Source organism: Ursus arctos, unplaced genomic scaffold, assembly GCF_023065955.2.
Source record: "Ursus arctos isolate Adak ecotype North America unplaced genomic scaffold, UrsArc2.0 scaffold_28, whole genome shotgun sequence".
NCBI lineage: Eukaryota > Metazoa > Chordata > Mammalia > Carnivora > Ursidae > Ursus > Ursus arctos.
Window position 1 is genome coordinate 11,186,300 of NW_026622963.1, and position 21,103 is coordinate 11,207,402.

Below are 21,103 nucleotides of genomic sequence, written 5' to 3' on the forward strand. Positions count from 1 at the left end.
ATGTTTGACACTGATATTGCTCAAAAGAATTGTTGTTTTTTTCCCAGGTTATGAACTTCTTAATTTAGAAACAGATAAGCTTATTTGAGTAGAAATATAGCATAGTAGTAGTATATTTATAGGTCCATTCTTCACCAAATACTTTTCCTTTCATACAAATAACTCAGGCAGCATGAAGTGGTAGCATATGCAAAGGTTTTTTAGTCTTGTTTTCTGAGCTTTATTTCATTTTGTTTTTTAGTTTCCTTACTTGACATCTGGTCTCTTGATCTTCTTGCCTTTCTATATGACATCTTCTTTTTATTTAATCATTAGTTTTTCCTTTGCCCCTCCTCAGGAATTTAGAGTTATAAGAAACAAAAAAACCAGAGTAGAAAAGAAGAGAAAAATTGGAAAAGATTATAAAATTATTCCTTCTTGTGAAATTACAAGGACTGTTGCATTTCAAGTAGAGTGGAAAGCAGTTGTAGAAAGACTTGAGACTGCTTGTCAGTCTTTTTAAATCTCCTTGATCTTAGGCCATAATTGTTTCAGTGCGTATTTTGTAAAGATTCAAATGTTTGTGGATTTTTTAAGGCATCTTAGTGAACAGTTCATTGCTAGTGTACTAATTTGATTTTGACGGATAATCATTTGTTTCAGTCACTGTATCTTGGTAGTGGATGGGCACAATTGACTAAAAACTAGGTTCCTGTAGTGAAGTGCAGATGTGAAAATCAATCAAATACAGTATCAATTGCTAGTCCTAATAATTCTAAGGAATACAGTACCTATTTCAAGGGAATTATTCAAACTGACAAATGTAATCCAGGATAAAGAGTACCTAAAGAATGAACGTCTTCATTATTCTTTCCTGTGCTAACATTAACCTTGATTAAAAAAAAAATACCTGTCGGGGCGCCTGGGTAGCGCAGTCGTTAAAGCGTCTGCCTTCGGCTCAGGGCGTGATCCTGGCAATCCGGGATCGAGTCCCACATCAGGCTCTTCCGCTGTCGGCCTGCTTCTTCCTCTCCCACTCCCCCTGCTGTGTTCCCTCTCTCGCTGGCTGTCTCTCTGTCACATAAATAAATAAAATCTTTAAAAAAAAAAAAAAATACCTGAACATCGGTTTTTTTAAAACTTCTCCTATTGTTACTTTAAACCTCTACTTAGGGCATAGTTAGAACTTTTCCATGTTCTTGCCACTACCGCCCACGTAGCAGCATTTAGCCCTTTCTAAATGTCCAGCAAATTCTTTCTACTTCTCCACCATTAAAAAGTAAAGTTGAAGAAAGTAACTTTTGAAACACAGCAGAAATTAAAGTGCCGAATGTTCATTTACACAGGTAAGGTAATATGTAGAAAGTCATCACATTTCTCTGTCTTCCTCAGCGATGATATAAGTTTTCTTTACCCATTTAATTATGTCTCATTCTATAATGTTAAATAACCATAGTTTCTTTAATGAGATTAATACATTAAACATCAAAAACAAACAATATTGTCAAAATTTTGACTGTGGTACTTTCACCACAAACTCTTTTTTTTTTTTTTTTAAAGATTTTATTTATTTATTTGACAGAGAGAGAGACAGCCAGCGAGAGAGGGAACACAAGCAGGGGGAGTGGGAGAGGAAGAAGCAGGCTCATAGCAGAGAAGCCCGATGTGGGGCTCGAACCACAATGCCGGGATCACGCCCTGAGCCGAAGGCAGACGCTTAACCGCTGTGCCACCCAGGCACCCCTCACCACAAACTCTTAATTCCATTAAATCCGTCTTTCAGTATTTTTGGTAACCATGGATAGGATCATTGAAATCTTTAGAGAGTGGATATTTCCAAGTATTAATTTCTAGTTTTTTCACTGCTAAATTTTTGTGGGGGGTTATAATGTTATCAAGGAGCAGACTAGGATAGAACTTGACCTCTCTACAAAATAAAAGAACTGCACTGATTCTCCCATCTAGCCCAGTTCAGAAATCATGTAACTCACATCGATGAGGTATATAGAATTTTTCTGGCCTCATTCAAGCTAAGTGCCTCCAAAATCCCAAGTCTATGATGTTTGAAGAAGGAATGGAATTAGATTTCTAGTTGTGCAATTAACAACAGTTGCAATTGTGTGCAATTAACTTGCACAATTAAGAGTTCATATTTCTAACTGTGCAAACTATCACGGACACTTTGGAGAGGCTAATATTTAAACATTCTGGCTATGTAATGTTAAAGTGGAATTCATTTCATTAGCTTAAAATTATGCTTCTTGGGGCTAGGGGATATGATCTTACAGAGAGCAAGACCACTCTAAAACAATATATCTGTCTAGAATCTTAAATCTATAAAGCTTGGTAGGTATTTAGAGCATCCTCTACAACACCTTCGTTTTGCAAAACCCTCTTTATGGAGGGAAGCCTATGTACAATTTGCGCAAAAAAAAAAAAGGATTTAAAAATAATAGTGATTAATGTGTACTGAGTGATTACCATATGCCAAGCATTGGGATCAGTGTTTAATATGCATTATCTCAAGTTTCACAACTGCATTTGACATGGGTCTTATTATTGACTATCTCCATTTTAAAATATGAGGAAACACATTCTCAGAGAAGTTAATTGCCCCACATCAAGTTTGCTAGTTACTTGTAGAGCCAGTTCTCTGACTCCATAGCCTGAGCTCTTAACCAGAAATGTGTTGTGGTTTACAAATACTCAGTACAGTGTGTTGTGGTTGCTTCTTTATGTGGTAAAAGATAGCAAGTTCTTATTATTAGCAGCACACTCATCTCAGCTTTGTGAAGGTATGCTCCCTTGAGGCACGTATTACGTTTCTTTGGCAGCATCAATTTCATTTTGTCAGCAATTTATCATTTTGATTGTTTTTAAAATGTTAGTTTTATTATATAAAAGATGATCCACTCCTAAGTAAAGGCTAAATTACTTGAAGATGATCTCAATAGACCCACATTTTATTTGAGATAGAGACTTAGAAGACAGAGACAGGTAGGACATAGGGGTGGGGAAAAATGGAAAACTGACTTCTGTTCACCTGTCTTCCCTTGAAGTCTTATGTGCCTTTCTCTTTATCACCAGAAATTTTTCGTTGTTTTTCAGTCTCAGAAACTGTTACAATCCCTAAATACTAAAATAGTAATGAATCCAATGGCATAAATTTGTTGTTAAATGTACATAAAGTCCCTTCAAATAGATACTTCATATTCTAAGTGTAGAAAACTCAGTATATTAACCTATCATCAGGGTTTAGGATGATTAAGCCTATCACCAAGACTCAACAATACTCAACATATTAAACCAGTTTTCCCCAAATGAATGTATAGGTTTAACTCAATTCCTCAAATCCCAGCAAGATTTTTCATATATTGTTTGCCATTTTCCACTAAGTTCTTTCTCCCCTCCGCATTACCGCTGTCTCTCCTCCACCACAGGAATTGTAGTCAGTCCCCATTTGAGAACAGGGGTGGAATGAACTGTTTGAGCTAATTGCATGATACCCAAAAAATATGATCAGATGTTTTACTTATTTATAGCAGTTTTCAGTCCAGGGTTTAGTGAATCTTAATTTTCTGAGATTTTGCTTAAATAAGAAGAGTGTTTCATGTCCCCCTGAGAAAAAACTGTGTAATAGGAGGAAAAGCAAAAATAAAACAAGAAAAGTTATTTCATCCTTGCTTTCTAAACTGAGACTATAAAATTCAAAATGATCCTATGGATTCTTTTGGAGAGAATGTTGAGAGATCTTCTGCCTTCTTATAGGACTATCAACATACCTGGCAATGGAGTGAACTTCATGCCATTTGATATTTGACTCATTCATTCATCACATATTTACTTGGGAAAAATAATATTTGTAATAGGTAAAAATTTTTGAACTTATTTTGTGCTAATGTAGTGTCAAGTGGTTTGTATATATTACCTCTCTCTTAGCCATAAGCGTGTCACTGTGGAAGGCACAGGGGATACATAAAGAAGGGTATATAGTACAGGGCCTGTCCTCAGTGGTTCGCTATCTATCAGGGCAGGCAAACATGTAAATAGATGTACCGGTGTGTCAAGTGTTTAATGGAAATATGAGCAGAGAATTGTGATAGTGCTTTCCCCTTCCTGGAAAGAGTGAGGGAAGACTTCCCAAATCAAAAGTATACCTTTATGAGTGTTACTAGATAAATAGGAGTTTACTGCCAGGGAACAAGCTAGAGAAAAAGAATTCTAAGCAAAGGGAAAAACACGTGCAGAGATATACGTACATTTTCCAAAGGGAAAAAAGTCATAGACTTTTAAAGTTGAAGAGGTTATCTGAGATATTTTATTTTGACACCTTTGCTTACCATAAAAGGAAATGGAAGCCCTTGGAAAGAAAGGTACTTGCCCAATATTACTCAGAAATGTACTTGCCCAAGTATTCTTTCAAACCATATAGTAAAATATATAAAATGTATTTTGCTCAGACACTACTCCCAAGAAATAAGGTTCCTCCTCATATTTTCTTTGTTTATAAATCTGCTTTACTTCCAAGCTAAAACATAACCAGGTGTTATTTTTATTTCTCTTAACAATTTTTTTATCATGAAAATTTCCAAGAATTAAGAAAAATTCAGAATAATTTAACAACCACCTATTCTCTCACCATCAAGAATGAAATGAATGCTAACCTTTTGTCATTCTTGCTAGAAGAAATTAAACAATTTAGGAACAGTTGAAATCCTCTTTATATCACTCTCCAATCTCATTCCTATCCTTCCGTTTCCAGAGAAAATGCTCTCTGAAGTTAGTGAAATATGTACTTATAATGTGTGTACTCAGAAACAATATGCAGTATAAATGGTAACATTTTACATTTGTACATTTGCATCTTTCATTGATGCAATTTTGTGTCTTTCAATGATGTGTGATATTTATTTAATTGAATTTTTTCTTACCAGTTCAAAATAATATAGAACATAGTAGAGTAGATAATATATTCTAGTCAGTTGTGGAGATTTGCTGTTGTGTTGTGGCTTTGTTTTCTTCTTACTACCCAAAGTGCTGCTGTCATCTTAGTAAATCTGCATTGTGTTTCGGAAGAATATAATTCTATCATTCTGTAGTTTTCAAATATATTTTTAAAGACTCGTTGGGAAAACAATTATTTTTGTGGGCTTACATCTGCTCTAATGTTAGATTTTTTAAAAACTCTTTACTACTGAGATTAGAAATATTCTCTGGTATAGTCAAATGAGCATGAAATGACTGTGTCATGTGGTAACAATTCTCCCTCTACACATGTATTACTGTTAAGCCAGTGGTGCTGTGTGTGAAAATATTGTAACAAAATGACCCAGGGAGAGGATGTTTATCTTTATCTGGACTTTGAGAAGAGCTTAGAAGTCCTTTCACCAAAGGCCTGGCCCTGGGTGAGGGATGATGGATGGAGAGAGTGGACTCTGTAGCAATTGTGAAGGGCATTACTGTGGGTGTTGAGAACATATTTTTACTCTTGGATTCATCGTGCCAACTGTAATTAGCAATAAATGTTTTAAGTTAATGACAATCAGCTGGAATACCACTAAACATATGAGGCTATTGAAGAGCATAATAAATGCAGAGAACTCCCTTGTTTCTGTTACTAGAAGGAAAATTCACCCACCATGTTCTTATAACAGTGAAAAACTGGAAATCACGAAAAAATGCTTGAAACAAGCAAGCCAGTTATTCCCAGTCCTACTGGGACTTTAATTCTGAAGTAATTGACTCCATGTAGTAGCAACAGAATATGGAAGAAAAAAATAGTATTATCATTCTGACTTGTGTGTTTTGAAGGTTAACAATTCTAGCACATGGTCACAGGAAAGCTTATCTAAAATTGCCAAATTGTAAAAATGAAAGGAAACTATTGATCCCTAAGAAACTCATTCTTCTTGGAATCAGGCCCCGGCTTTTGTTTCCTTCCGCTGGTTTGGTGTATAGAAAGGAAGGAAAGCATAAAACATTCTGGTGCTATAGCACTCTCTGATGATACATAAAGGGCCATTGTATAACTGGCAGGTAAGTTTCACATGAGGAATGTTTAAAAGGAAACAAGACACAGATGCTTTGTTTAGATGCAAAATGGAGAAATGTATTCAGTATCTTCATTTCCAGATAGATTTCTTAACTAGTATTTCTATCCATTGCCCATCCACCAAGAATGGAAAATCACTAGGACTCTTGTACTCTTATGTACAGCCTCCCCAAATCACCAGGCAGGTGTCCGAGTTAAAAAAGTGTGCCAATCACAATGAGATAGGATGCCACGTCCACAAGGATGGCTATAATTTAAAAAAAAAAAAAAAAGGGAAATGGCAGTGTTGGTGAGGATGTGGAGAAATTGGAACTTCATACATTGCTGGTAGGATTGTGAAATGTTTCAGCTGCTGTGAAAGTTAGATCGTCCCTGAGAAAGTTACACATGGAATTATCATATGACCCAGGAATCTCACTCCTAGATATATGCTCAAAAGACTTGAAAACAGGGTCTCAAATGTGTGTATACAAAATGTCCATAGCAGCACTATTTACAATAGCCAAAGGGTGGAAACAAACTAAATATCCATCAAGAGATAAAATCTGAACAAAACTTTGGGCCTATAAATTCAAAAGCTTGAATGGCAAAATTTGGAAGACCCAAAATACCAGAGCTCTCAAGAAAAGACAGATAACCTGAATAGCCCTATATAATTAAAGAATTGAATTTGGAATTTAAAACTTTCCACTAAAGAGAATTCTAGGCCCAGATGCCTTTACTGGCAAATCTTACCAAGCATTTAAGGAAGAAATAATATCAATTCTGCACAAACTCAGCCAGGAAATGAAAGAATAAAGAACACTTCCCAACTAATTTTATAAAATCAGTATTATCATGACATCAAAACAAGCTAAAGATAAATACAAAATTGAAAACTATAGACACAGACTCAAAAATCTTAAAATATTATCAAGTAAAAAATAGCAAAATGTAGAAATAAAACATTATGATCTTTAAGTAGGCTTTATCCCAGGAATAGAAGGTTGTTTTAATCTTCAAAAATGAATCTGTGCAATTCACATGGCAACAAAAAGAAAAAAAATGTGATGATCTCAATAGTTAGATACTGCATCAAGTGATGATAAAGAACTCTCAAAAAACTGGGAATAGAAAGAATTTCCTCAACCGGGTAAAGGGCAAATATAAATATCCTATAGGTAATATCATACTTAATGATGAAAAATGGGATGCTGTCCTCTTAATGTAAGAATAAGGCAAGGATGTCAACATTGTACTAGAGGTCATAACCAGTTCTAAAAGGGAAGAAAAGGAAAAGAAAAGGAATACCAATTGAATAGGAAGAAATAAGCTCTCTATATTTGCAAATAAAATAATTTTCTGTGTAGAAAAATCCCAAAGAGTCTACCCCCCAAATCTGTTATTACTACTAATAAGTAAATTTAGCAAAGTCACAGGATACAAAAATCATTATATAAAAATAAATCATTTCTACATACTAGTAATTAACAATTAGAAGTTGAAATTTTAGAAAACACCATTTATAATGGCACTATAAAATATGAAATAGGTATAAATTGAATGAAAAATATTCAGCGTCTGTCTGCTGAAAACCTACAAAGCCCTGATGAAAGAAATCAAAGAAAATGTTATTAGATGGAGAGGGGTACTGTGCTCAACTATTGGAGGAGTCAATATTGTTGACATGTTGGTTCAAATTGTTCTATAAATTGAATGAAAACCCTATCAAAATCCCAGCAGGAACTGTTTTGTAGCAGTAGACAAGCTGATTCTAAAATTTATTTGGACAGGCAAAGAAATAAGAAAAGACCAAACAATTGAATAGAGACAGAATTGGATACTTGATATCAAGATTTAGTGTAAAACTAAGGTAATCAAACAGTATATTATATGATTATTAAAAGAATACACACATAGATACATGGAAAAGAATAAGCAGTTCAGAAATAGATCTACACATGTATGGTGGATTTTTTGACAAAGGTCTGGAAACAATCCAATGGAGAAAGATTAATGTTTTCAATAAATAATACTGAGCACTTATTTTTTTTAATTTATTTATTTGAGAGAGAGAGAGAGCATGCAAGCAGGGGGAGCAGCAGAGGGAGAGGGAGAAGCAGACTCCCCCCTGAGCATTGAGCCCCATGCAGGACTCAATCCCAGGACCCCAGGATTATGACCTAAGCCTAAGGCAGACGCTTAACCAACTGAGCCACCTAGGCATCCCTAGTATTGAGTATTTAAAAACAAAACCAAAAAGAAACAAAAGGTCATTGGCTCTTGCCTTGACAAAGGCCTCAGAGGTTAATAAAAGAGAAGATGGTAAGAGATTGACCTTATAGAAGTAGAGAAAGTAGTGTAAGACTGACACAAGAACAGAAACATCAAAATGGTGGAAGGAATTATTGGAAGCTTGTTTCATCATTTGAGAAGCATTATGCATTATAGGAAATGTGTATATACATTATGAATAAATAAAGATTGATTTAATCCACTAGCATACTATTGACAGAACGCTATGTTAGACTGAAGGGGCATTATATAGGTCCCTTGAGGGAATCCTATATAAACAGTAACGGAACATTGATAAGTGCTGTCACGCTGGTTGGTGTTAAGGAAACCCAGAGAAGGCGAGTGAGCTCTGAGCTCTGAGTCCACTGAAGAATGTTAATTGATTCACTGTCCCTTTGAGGACTTTGAGAAATTGTTGTTAATTTGATAGACAGCTAAAATCCAATATGGGATGTCTTCCATCTGCTGCCATTTGAATCAGTGATAATTACCTCAGGCTCAAAGAATAGACAAAGTGAAGGAACCTGATGTGGTTTCCTTTTATCTTTCCTTTTAGCTGTCATTTGATCTGCTTTAAAGTGGGTAGTCTCTCTCTTGCCTCCAGTTGCTGGCCATTCTGTGGAGTCTCTATCACACAAGGAAAGCAGCAAAGGAATTTTTTCAAAGACTGCCAAAACTGTAGGAATGAAAGATCACTCTCCTATAAAAGAGTCTCCATGATACTCCACACACATGGAGAAGTTGGAGTTGCATGTGATCGCTTTGGCCAACCTTCTGTGGGTTTCTAATGTACGTTCCCTTCTCTTTTGAAGGATTATTCATTTCAACTTGTACTCACACTTTTCCTAAAACAAGTACGCCTTTTATTCTCCCCCCCAGTCTTCTATCACTTAGCAAGAGCGTTGGTGGAAATTGCTTTTCCATAAAAAGAACTGTGCCACCTACTCTTCAAATGCCACTGATTAAGAAAATCATTGATTTTTTTTCCCTTGGGGAATAAATTAGCCTTTCCCCTGAGAGTAGAAAAAAAAAGTAATGGGATGTAAAGAATAAAGATGGCTGTGTGTTATGAGGAAAATGTTTATGCAGTTGCCATGGAAATAGCATGTAGGCATTCAAACCAGGAGCTTGTGATATCTCTGTATTTGTCAAATATAAATCAGATATGAGTAGCATTCATTCTCATTCTTGGCTCAGATTTAGTCCAACATGTGTGGTTATGTAAAATATGCTCCTATTTTAGCATATTTGCTTAATATTTGCAGGAGACGGCAACACCAGGCCTGCCATCTTTTAAGATCATATATTTGAGGCATAGAGGTGGTGATTCTCAGCAAATGCTTCCTAAATTGCTATTTGTTATAGCATTATCAGAGTGCCCACAGCTGGACTTTCCTATGACACTCATAATTAACAGAGCTAATTAATTTTTTCTTAGTGAAACATGCATAATGTTGGACCTAACTTGTATTGGCTAATTATTTGTGAGTGATGTCAAATTCTGAAAATGCCTAGTTTGAGACTTTATTCTTAATGTATTTCACAAGTGGAATAAAATGCAACAGGCATTGTTTCTGAACTACTGTTACACTTTTCTGTCAGAAGACATCAGTTAGCCTTTAATTTCATCCTTTATAAGTGAGGCATGATAGAAATCTAGAGAGGGCATATATGAATTTTGAGAATACAGAGAATTTGACATAATTTTCCACAGCTTGAACTTTTTTCACTAATTCCAAAGATAATACAGACAATGCAAACACTGCCTTTTAATGGGCACATGAGCCAGAACAGTAAGAAAATCTAGAAATGATTAGAATATGCTCTATTCATGGAAGATAGTGTTACCTATTTAATTCCAGTACCCCATCCTTCTATGCCAACTTTGTTAGCCATTTCATAGCCATAAGTTTATCTTTACCCTGTGTGTTTTCTCCTCTCTCAGATTTCCTCTGAGACATATTATGTACTTTGTAAGCCAATAGCCTAAAGGTTTACTTTCTTATTAAAGTGGTAATTGCTTCTATGGTCCAATACGTACAACAGTAATTTAATGAGACCAAATAGTTACACAGATGGAACAGTGAGAAAGTACTAATCAGAATTTTTCAGAGGAAATGAGTTTTAAGTCAGAATTTGAAGATAAAAGCCCTTTCTGAGGTCATTTTGACAACACATTTCAAAAGTTTTTTTTTTTTTTAAGATTTTATTTATTTATTTGACAGAGATAGAGACAGCCAGCGAGAGAGGGAACACAAGCAGGGGGAGTGGGAGAGGAAGAAGCAGGCTCATAGCAGGAGCCTGATGTGGGGCCAGATCCCACAACGCCGGGATCACGCCCTGAGCCGAAGGCAGACGCTTAACTGCTGTGCCGCCCAGGCGCCCCTCAGAAGTTTTAAATTAAAAATACCTGTATTATTTAAAGAGATAAAGATGTTTGCAAGAATTACATTTGGAGGGTGTCTTCACTAAAGCATGTTTATATTAGATAAAATTTGGAAACAAATTATCAAAATATGAAGGAATGGATAAATAATTTTAGGATAAGTCAAGAAAAAGAAAACATGCTGCCATTTAAAATAATGTATTGAAGATTACATATTGATATGGAAAAATAATCATGATATGTTGTTCAATGGGAAAAACAGGATTTTATTTGAATTTCTATTAAATCTGTAGGTCATTTTGGAGAAAATTAGCATCTTTACTATATTGGGTCTTACAGTTAAATACTATGTCTCTCCATTTATTTGGGTCTTTGATTTCTTTCATTCGCATTTTATAGTTCTTAGCATACTGTTGCTGTACCTGTTTTCTTAGACTTGTACACGAGGATTTCATTTTTCTTTTGGGGGGGGGAGCTGTTCTAAAAGGTATTTTTAAATTTTGATTTCCATTTGTATATTGCTTGTATATAGAAATGCAATTAATTTTTGTATGGTGACCTTGTATCCTGCAATCTTACCATACTCATTTATTAATTTTAAGAGGTTTCTTTATAGGCTCTTCGGGATTTTCTGTGTATATAACTGCATGTCATCGCAAATTGGCCCAGTTTTAGTTCTTCATAATCTGCATGTTTTTTATTTTCTTTTGCCTTATTGCACTGTGTAGGACTTACAGGATATTGTGGAATAGGAATAATGAGAGTGGGCATCCTTGTCTTGTTGCTTATTTGGATGGAAAGGCGGTTTTTTTACTGTTAAGTATGATGTTAGCTGTTGGTTTTTTTTTTTTTTTTAAGATTTTATTTATTTATTCGACAGAGATAGAGACAGCCAGCGAGAGAGGGAACACAAGCAGGGGGAGTGGGAGAGGAAGAAGCAGGCTCATAGCGGAGGAGCCTGACGTGGGGCTCGATCCCATAATGCTGGGATCACGCCCTGAGCCAAAGGCAGACGCTTAACCGCTGTGCCACCCAGGCGCCCCAGCTGTTGGTTTTTGTAGATGCCCTTTAATCATGTTAAAGAAGTTCTACTCCTAGTTTTCTCAGAGTTTTCAATATAGTGGGTGTTGAGTTTTGTCAATTAAATTTTATCTATCAATTGATATGAACATGTAGGTTTTCTTCTTTGGGCCATTAATATGGTGGGTAACATTGATTAATTTTTTAATACTGAACTAAGCTTACATTCCTAGGATGAACCCCACTTGGTTTTGGTACATTATTCTTTTCATATATTACTGGATTCAATTTGCTAATATTTAGCTAATATTCAATTTGCTAATATTTAGCTAAGATGTTTTTTTTTAAGATTTTATTTATTTATTTTTGAGAGAAAGAGCATGAGTGGGGAGAGAAGCAGACAGGTAGGGAGAGAAGGAGAGAATCTGAAGTAGACTCTGTCTAAGCACAGAGCCCCAGGAGGGGCTTGATCTCACAACCACAAGGTCATGACCTAAGGCGAAACCAAGAGTCTGACGCTTAACTGACTGAGCCACCCAGGCACCCCGTTGCTTAGAGTTTTTATATTTATGCTCATGAGGAATATTGGTCTACTTTTGATTGATTGATTTTAGGAATTGTGTGCTGTTTTGCTGGTTTTGGCATCAGAGTAAAGCAGATCTCAAAAAATCACTTGGAAATATTCCCTTCTCTTCTACTTCCTAGAATACAATGTCTGGAATTGGTATTATTTCTTCTTGAAATGTTTGTAGAAATCGAGAGTAAAACCATCTACTCCTTAGGTGTTGTTTTGTTTTGTTTTGTTTTGTTTTGTTTTGTTTTGTTTGTGGGAGGCTTTTAACTATAAATTCAATGCCTTTTATAGTTACAGGGCTATTTAGGTTATCTGTTTTTATCTGGGGTAGGTTTTGATGGCTTGTGATTTTTCAAGAGATTGATCTGTTTTATCTAAGTTGTGAAATTTAAGGGTGTAGAATTGCTCATACTGTTCCCCTTTTATCTTTTTTTAATATCTGTAAGGTCTGTAGTGGTAGCTTTCATTCCTAATATTGGTAATGTCTGTTTTCTCTTTGTCAGCCTCACTAGAAATTTATACCTTTATTAATATTTTTGAAGAATCAGCTTTAAGTTTTATTGTTTTTCTCTTTTCTATTTCAGTTGTTTCTGCCCTTAGCTTTTTTTCCCCCCTAATTTCTGCATGCTTTGGGTTTATTTTTGTTGTATTCTATTTCTTTTTAAGATTTTATTTATTTATTTGTCAGAGAGAGACAGCACGAGCAGGCAGAGGGAGAAGCAGGCTCCCTGCTGAGCAGGGAGGCCAATGCCAGACCCTGGACCCTGGGGTCATGACCTGAGCCAAAGGCAGCCACTTAACTGACTGAGCCACGCAGGTGTCCCTAATTTTTTAAAGATTTATTTGAGAGAGGGAAAGAGTGAGCAAGCAAGGGAGGGGCAGAGGGGGAGAGAGAATCCTTAAGCAGACTCCCTGCTGAATGCAGGCTTAATCCCAGGACCCTGAGATCATGACCTGAGCCAAAATCAGGACTCGGATGCTTAACTGACTGAGCCACCCAGGTGCAACTGTCATATTCTGATTTTTGTGGTAGAATCTTAGATTATTAAATTATTAGTTTGCGACTTTCCTTTTTAATATAACCATTTAATACTATAACTTTCCCTGTAAGCACTGCTTTAACTGCATCCCACAAATTTAGAAATTTTGTAATTTATTTTCGTTCAGTTCAAAATATTTTCTAATTTCCCTTTAATTTTCCTCTTTGAATCAAGGATTATTTAGACAACTTCCAAGTGTTTGGAGAATTTCCTGTTATCTTTCTGTTATTATCTGTTTTTTATGGTCAGAGAACATTCTTTATGATTTCTGTTCTTTTAACTATCTTAAGGTTTCTTTCATGACCTAGGTTATGGTGTATCTTGGTAAATGTTTCATGTACACTTGCAAAGAATGTATATTCTGCTGTTGTTGGATAAAGGATTCTATAAATGTCAATTAGTTTCTGTTGGTTGATGGTATTTTTTAGCCCTTCTGTATCCTTACTGATTTTTTTGTCCACTGTTTGCTGAGAGAGGAGTATTGGAAGTTTCCAACTGTAATTGTAGGTTTATCTATTTCTCCTTTCAGTTTTGTCAGTTTTTGCTTCTTATATTTTGAATCACTCTTGTTAGATTCATACACATTTAAGAATCGTTATACTTTCTTGGTGAATTGACATTTTTATCATTATATAAGGTTTCTCTTTATCCCTGTCAATTTTCTTTACTTCGAAGTTTACTTTGATAATATAACCACTTCAGCTTTATTTTGATTAGTGCTTTTGTTTTACATTTTTCCTTCTTTTTAATTTTAACGTGCCTATATCATTATATTTGAAATGAGTTTCTTGTAGATACCAAATAATTAGGTCGTGATTTTTGAAATCCATTCTCATAGTCTCTTTTAAATGGTGTGTTTATACTATTTTATAGTATGCATAATATTTGCATCTAATGTAATTGACATGTTCGAATTTAGGCCTACCATTTATTTTCTGTTTGTTCCACTGTTCTGTTTTATTTATTTATTTATTTATTTATTTATTTATTTATTTATTATTTATGTTATGTTAGTCATCATTAGTTTTTGTTTTACATACTGTTTTCCCTTTCCTGACTTATTTGAACATCTTTTGGTTTTCTATTTAATTTATGTATTGTGTTTTTTACTGTATTTGGTTTTTTTTTTAATTTAATTTTTTATTTGACAGAGAGAGAGAGAGAGACAGAGAGAGCACAAGCAGGCAGAGCAGCAGGCAGAGGGAGAAGCAGGCTCCCCGCTGAGCAGAGAGCCCAACACAGGGCACACTAACCCTAGGATCATGACCTGAGCTGAAGTCAGATGCTTAACCGATTGAGCCACCCAGGCACCCCTACTATATGTCTGTAGAAAAAAAAAATTAGTATGCTCTAGGGATTACAATGTACATATTAACCTTTTTGTAGTCTACTCAGAATCAATATTTTACCACTTCAAGTAAAATGTAGAAACCATATCACTATATAGGTGGCTTTATCACCCCCACCTCCCCACTTTAGGTTATAGTTACCTTATATATTACATTATATGCATTGAAGACTCTATCAGACAATATTAGAATTTTTGCTTTTACCTGTCAAACATATTTTAATGAATTCAAAAGGAGAATAGTCTGTTATAGCTATCCAAATATTTACCATTTCTTTCTCATTGTTTTTAATTTTCCAAATTCCATCTGATAACATTTCTCTTTGTCTGAAGAACAGAAAAAACAATTCTTTTGTAGCATATCTGCTGGTTACCTTTTCTCTTGGTCTCCTTCATCTAAAGTGTCTATTTGACCTTCATACCTGAAGAACATTTTTGTTAAATATAGAATTCTTGCTTGACAGTTCTTTCCCTTCAGCACTTTAAAAATGTGCCATTTCATACTGATCTCATGGTTTCTGATGAGAAAGTCATAGTCATTCAAATCAGTTCCCTAAAAGTGTTGTTTTTCTTTGGCTAGCTTCACGCTATGTTTGTTTTTCGTTTTCATCAGTTTTCTTAGGATGTCCTGATGTGGATTTCTTTAGACTTATCTTTTGTTGAGTTCAGTGAGCTTTTTTAATCTGTGGGTTTATGTCTTTTGCCAAATTTGGGAATTTTTTAGACATTATTTCTTCCAATGTTTTTTTAGCCCTTAATCTTTTTCTTTTCCTTTTGGGAAACTACTAACATAGATGATGGACCTTTGGTTATTTTTCCACAAGTCCCTGAGGCTCTCTTGATTTAAAAAAAAATTATTTCTCTTTATTGTTCGGATTGAATTGTATAATTTCTATTAAATAGTCCTCAAGCTAACTGATGCTTTCCTTTTATCATCTGCTACTTGGCCCTCCCAGTGAATTTCTTCATTTAAAATATATTTTTCAACAAAAACCATAGACACGAGTAAGAAAAATAGGAAGCACAGAAGCAAAAAAAATTTAAAGTATATCTGTAAAAATCAGTCAAGAGAAACACAAAGTAAAAGGATGTAAAGGATGATACCAAATATGTGAAATGGGGAGGGGAGAGGAGTAAAGAATGAGTTCAAAATTAAGTGAACATCAGCTTAATATATACTGTTTTATGTAGAAGATGTTATATATAAACCAAATAGTAGCCACAAATCAAAAAAACACTGATATGCAAAACATAAAGAGTAAGAAACCCAAGTATATCACTAAACAAAACCAGCAAACTGTGAAAGAGAGAAAGAGAAGAAAGGATCAGAGAAAAACTACAAAAACAACCACAAAACAAGTAAAGTGGCAATAAATACATATCAATAATTACTTTGAATGTAAATGTACTAAATTCTCCAATCAAGAGACATAGGGTGAGAGTAGATAAATAAATGAAACATACATATATACACACACACACACACACACACACACACACACACACACGCTGCCTATAAGAAACTCATGTGAGACCTAAATACACCTGCAGATTGAAAGTGAGGGGATGGAGAGACATTTATCATGCAAATGGATGTCAAAAGAAAGCAGAGTAGCAATGCTTATATTGTGCAAAATAGACTTTAAGACAAAGTCTGTAAAGAGACAAAAAAGGACATGTATAATAATAAAAGGGACAATCCAACAAGAAAATATAACACTTGTAAATATTTATGCATTCAACACGAGAACACCCAAATACATAAAATAGTTAATAACAAACATAAAGAAATAGATAATAATGCAATAATAGTAGGGGACTTTAACACCCACTTACATTAATGGACAGATCATCTAAACAAAATCAAGATGGAAACAGTGGCTTTGAATGACACACTGGACCAGAAGGATTTAACAGATACATTCAGAACATTCCATCTGAAAACAGTAGAAAATACATTCTTTTCAAGTGCACATGGAACAGTCTCCAGAATAGATCACATATTAGACCACAAAGTAAACCTCAACGAATTCCAAAAGATCGAAGAAGTCATACCATGCATCTTTTCTGACCACAGTGCTATGAAATTAGAAATCAATCACAAGAAGAAACATGGAAACACCACAAATACATGGAGGTTAAATAACATGCTACTAAACAATGAATGGGTCAACTAAGAAATCAAAGAAGAAATCAGAAATTACCTGGAGAGAAATGAAAATGAAACCACAGTGATTCAAAATCTTTGGGATGTAGGAAAAGTGGTTCTAAGGAAAGTTTATAAAATACAGGCCTACCTCAGGGAGCAGGAGAAATCTCAAATGAACAACCTAACCTTACACCTTAAGGAAGCTAGAAAAAGAACAAATAAAGGAAGGAAATGATAAAGATTAGAGTTTGAGACCCATGTTGGGGGCAGAAATTATTTTTAAAAAAGCAGAAATAAATGATATAGAAACAAACAAAAACATTAACAGAGGTCAATGAAACCAGAAACTAAAAAATAATAATAAAACAAATCAGTGAAACCAGGAGCTAGTTCTTTGAGAAGATCAACAAAATTGATAAATCTCTATCTAGACTCATAAAAAAAGTAAGAGAGAGAAAGGACTCAAATAAAAATCACCAATGAAAGAGGAAATATAACAACCAATACCACAGAAGTATGAACAATTTTAAGAGAATATTGTGAAAAACTATATGCCAAAAAATTAGACAACCTAGAAGAAATGGATAAATTCCTAGAAACATATAACCTACCAAAACTGAAACAGGAAGGAATAAAAAATTTGAATGGACTGATTACCAGCAAGGAGATTGAATCAGTAATCAAAAAACTCCCAACAAACAAAAGTCCGTGACCAGACGGCTTCAGAGGGAAATTCTACCAAACATTTTTTTTTTAACCAAACATTCAAAGAGGAGTTAATACCTGTTCTAATCAAACTATTTCAAAAATAGAAGAAGGAAAACTTCCAAATTCATTCTATGAGGCAAGTATCACCCTGAAACCAAAACCAGGTAAAGATACCATAAAAATGAGAACTTCAGGCCAATATCTCTGATGAACATAGATGTAAAAATCCTCAACAAAATATCAGCAAACAGAATCTAACAATACATTAAAAAGCATCATTCACCAGAGTCAAGTGGGATTTATTCCCAGGATGCAAGGGTGGTTCAATATTCACAATTCAATTAACATGATGATTGAATTGATTGATCAACACATCAATAAGAAAAAAGGTTAAGAACCATATAATCATTTCAGTAGAAGCAGAAAAAGCATTTGACAAAGCACAACATCCATTCATGATAAAAACCTTCAACAAAGTAGGTTTAGTGGGAATATATCTCAATATAATAAAGGCCATATATGAAAAACCCACAGCTAATATCCTCAATGGGGAAAAACTGAGAGTTTTCCCTCTAAGGTCAGAAACAAGACAATGATGTCCACTCTCACCACTTCTATTCAACATAGTACTAGAAGTCCTAGCCACAGCAGTTAGACAACAAAGAGAAATAAAAGGCATCTGAATTGGTGAGGAAGAAGTAAAACTTTCACTCTTTGTAGATGACATGAATCTGTATATAGAAAACACTAAAGACTCCACCAAAAAGCTATTAGAACTGATAAACGAATTCGGTATATTTGTAGGATACAAAATTAATGTACAGAAATCTGTTGTATTTCTGTAATAATGAAACAGCAGAAAGGGAAATCAAGAAAATAATCCTATTACAATTTCACCAAAAATAATACAATACCTACAAATAAACCTAGAGGTGAATGACTGTACTCTGAAAAGTATAAAATAGTGATGAAGGAACTTGAAGCCAATACAAAGAAATAGAAAGACATTCCATGCTCATGGATTAGAAGAACAAATATTGTCAAAATGTCTATAATACCCAAAGCAGTCTACACATTTAATGCAATCTCTGTCAAAATATCAACAGCAGTTTTCACAGAACTACAACAAAAAATCCTAAAATTTAATGGAACTACAAAAGACCCCAAATTGCCAAAGCAATTTTGAAAAATAAAAGCAAACCTGGAGGTATCATAATTCCAGACTTCAGATTATATTGCAAAGCTATAGTAATCAAGACAGTATAGTACTGTCACAAAAATAGAAACATAGATCAATGGAACAGAATAGAGAGCCCATTATAAACCCACAATTATATGGTCAATTAATCTTTGATAAAGCAGGAAAGAATATCCAATGGGAAAAAGACAGTCTCTTTAACAAATGGTGGTGAGAATGCTGGTCAGCTTTGTGCAAAAAAAAAGAAACTGGTCCACTTTCTTTAACCATGCACAAAAATAAGTTAAAAATGGATTAAAAACCTAAATGTGATACCTGAAACAATAAAAATCCTAGAAGAGAGCACAGGCAGTAATTTCTCTGCCATCAGCCATAGCAGAATTTTTCTACATATGTCTCCTGAAACGAGGGATTAATAAAAGCAAAAATAAACTATTGGGACCACATCAAAATAAAAAGCTTCTGCACAGTGAAGGAAACAATCAACAAAACTGAAAAGCAGCCTACTGACTGGGAGAAGATATTTGCAAATGACGTATCCGATAAAGAGTTAGTATCCAAAATATATGAAGAACTTAAAATTAAATCAATGCCCCAACACCAAATAACCCAATTAAAAGATTTCCAGAAGAAATGAACAGACATTTCTCCCAAAAAGACATCCAGATGGTCAGTAGACACATGAAAAGACACATCCAGATGCTCAACATCACTCATTATTAAGAAAATTCAAATCAAATCTATATTAGCTATCATCTCACACATGTCAAAATGGCTAAAACGAAAAAAACATAAGAAATGACAAGTGTTGGCAAGGATGTGGAGAAAAAAGAACCCTGGTGCACTGTTGGTGGGAATGCAAACTGGTGCAGCCACTGTGGAAAACAGTGTAAAGATTCCTCAAAAAGTTAAAAACAGAGCTACCCTATGATCCAGTAATCATGGTACTGCTTATTTCCCCAAAAAGTTGCAAAATCACTAATCCAAAGGGATACATGCACCCATATGTTTAAAGCAGCATTATTTACAGTAGCCAAATTATGGAAGCACCCACGTCCATTGACTGATGAATGGATAAAGAAGACACACACACACACACACACACACACACACACACACACGCACACACACACATACATACACACAATGGAATATTAGTCAGCCATAGTAACAAACAAAATCTTGCCATTTGCAACAACATGGATGGAGCTTGAACGTATAATGCTAAGTGAAATAAGTCAGTCAGAGAAAGACAGGTAACATGCTTTAACTCAAATGTAGAATCCAAGAAACAAAGGAGCAAAGGAGAGAGAGAAAGAGGGAAACCAAGAAACAGACTTTTAACTATAGAGAACAAATGGATGGTTACCAGAGGGGAGGAGGGTGGAGGGATTGGTGATATAGATGATGGAGATTAAGGAGTGCCCTTGTGGTGATGAGCACAGGGTGATGTATGGAATTGTTGAATCACTATATTGTACACCTGAAAGTATGTAACATTCTATGTTAACTATACTAGAATTAAAATAAAATCTCAAGATAAAACAAATAAAATGTATTTTTTAATTCCATAATCTCCAATTGGTCATTCTTTATACCGTCCATTTCTTTGCTGCAACTTTCTAGCTTTTCCTTTGATTCAAGAGTTTTTACCTTTACATGTTCAAGTATTTTTTTAAATAGTAACTTACTTTAATGTCTTTGTCAGATATTTCCACCATCTTTGTCATCTTGACATTGGCATCTGTTGATTGTCTTTTTCCATGGGCTTCTTCACTTGTCAAGTAATTTTGGATATCCTGGATAGTTTGAATATTATGAGTATTATTACTAATACATTGTACCAATCTCCTTTTCACATTTCTACAGCATGCCCTTATCTACAGATTCTGGTACCTAAGACTTGACATAATTCTTATTCTCTTCTCCCTCATTTCCCTCCCTCCTCAGGCACTTAGCTTCAGTTTTCTCTGATCTGCTAATTCATTCTCTGAATGAATATTTGTTTAATACTTACTGTGTGCTAAGCACAGTTCTAGGCACTGAGGATTCATTAATGAAGAAAATAGACAAAAATGCCTGCTTTTATGGAGCACATATTCTAGCAGGAGGAAACAAACATCAATAATAAAGTTAATAAATAAGTTGCATTACACGTTAGTAGGTGATAATCTTCTGTGGGCAAAAATATAGTATGATAGTGGGATTGGAAGTGGTAGACAGAGTTGGGGTTGAAATTTTAAATAGGTTAGTATAAGGATAGGACTCATTGACAAGGGGACATTTGAGCAAAGACTTGAACCCATTTATCTGCTTTCCAGCTTCTAAAAGTTCATTAACATCTGTCATCTGATACTGTCTCCTCTCTTGTTCTT

The 21,103-nt window shown here is 34.7% G+C and overlaps 1 protein-coding gene across 17 annotated transcripts in view; it reads left to right on the top strand.

The window, feature by feature from the left end:
- The window catches only part of PEAK1 (pseudopodium enriched atypical kinase 1), a 294,322-nt gene that overhangs the window by 140,389 nt on the left and 132,830 nt on the right, over positions 1–21,103 (top strand). The gene's annotated exons all lie outside the window — the stretch shown is intronic.